Source organism: Electrona antarctica (genome assembly GCF_951216825.1).
Source record: "Electrona antarctica genome assembly, chromosome: 5".
Classification (NCBI taxonomy): domain Eukaryota; kingdom Metazoa; phylum Chordata; class Actinopteri; order Myctophiformes; family Myctophidae; genus Electrona; species Electrona antarctica.
Window position 1 is genome coordinate 6,148,747 of NC_136810.1, and position 1,767 is coordinate 6,150,513.

Sequence of the window (1,767 nt, forward strand, 5' to 3'; positions counted from 1 at the left end):
CCCCACTTTTTTTTCTTTCTTTTTATTTTTTAAATCTAGCAAATGGCAACAAACTGCTCTGTTCCCATTGAAAAGCATTGGCAGAATCCGTCCTCATAGCCAGAATGAAGGTTTGGTGTGACTGCAGCGAAGAACAATCGATTGAGGGTTTCGTACAAAACCTATAATGCTTGACCATCTGATTGTTGATTGTGTTCTTGATCTGCTTTGTTTTAAGAAGGCACAATAAGATATTCAGAACTGATGAAGTCTGTAATTGTAACTTATTCCACTATTTACACATACCGTTTTAGGGCATTGATATACAAAGTCCGTTGTAAAAATTAAAAAAACAGACTCAGAAAGGCAAAACCTCAGATGTCTTATGAAATATTTTCAATCTGTAAGCAATGAAATATAAACAAAGCCAGCCATGGTGCAATAGTGTTTGAACAGGGACCAGGCAGTAGCCACCATAATGTATTCTAGACATGGACTTCCATGTTCGAGGATCGGCCTTCAATTAATGAAACTGCAGTGGCAATCTTTTCAGAATGGTTCACAAACAATGAAAAAAATACCCTATAACTCTAACCCCACCCTCTAACCAAAAGAAACCCAAAAAAAAAAAACGTCTTCAATCTGAAATTGAAACCATGTGCTGCTTCACCACAATGATGTAAATGTTTGAATGTGTTAATTCACTAATGAACAGTGAGTCCATTAGACATTCGATTACACACTCTGGGCTGGAGATAAATCAACATTGAGTGTAATCCAAACATGGGCATTTAATTACCAGCCAGCTTGTTTTCTGTCCGACTGGTTTTCCAACAGTCTAAATCAGGGGTGGGCAACTTTGGATGGAGAGGGCCATTACATTTCCATACTCACTCCAGAGGGGCCACATTGTATATGCATGTCGTAGCTATATTTACTTGTAGATCGGCTATTTTTGCTATATTTGAATTTGAAATCCTGAAAAATGTTGCTATTTCTAATTGGGATCCTAAAAAGTAATTTTAACTAAATACAAATATATTGGACATAAAAAAGACAATAACATTGTTTGTAATACTACTCGGCAAGCTACTAATAAAGACTAAGTAATTAAAGCAGGTCATGTTTGCATGTTTGGAATTTGTAACAGCTGAAATCAATAACATATCAGTATTCCGAAATTAATCTGAGGGCCGCATTAAGTTAAGGTGGGGGCCGCATGTGGCCCCCGGGCCGCCAGTTGCCCCCCCCTGGTCTAAATCCATGAGGCGGACATGCTCACAACAGCCAATGATATTTCTCCAATCTGCATCCCTCTTGTAAAGTAAAGGAAGGAGCTGAATTCATAACTGTTTGTTTTGTGCTGCCCCGTCGGTCTGTAACCTTGTCACACAAGGTTTGTTTTGTGCTGCCCACGGTCGGTCTGTAACCTTGTCACATAAGGTTTGTTTTGTGCTGCCCACGGTCGGTCTGTAACCTTGTCACATAAGGTTTGTTTTGTGCTGCCCACGGTCGGTCTGTAACCTTGTCACATAAGGTTTGTTTTGTGCTGCCCACTACGGTCTGTAACCTTGTCACATAAGGTTTGTTTTGTGCTGCCCACTACGGTCTCGGTCTGTAACCTTGTCACATAAGGTTTGTTTTGTGCTGCCCACGGTCGGTCTGTAACCTTGTCACATAAGGTTTGTTTTGTGCTGCCCACGGTCTGTCGGTCTGTAACCTTGTCACATAAGGTTTGTTTTGTGCTGCCCACGGTCTGTCGGTCTGTAACCTTGTCACATAAGGTTT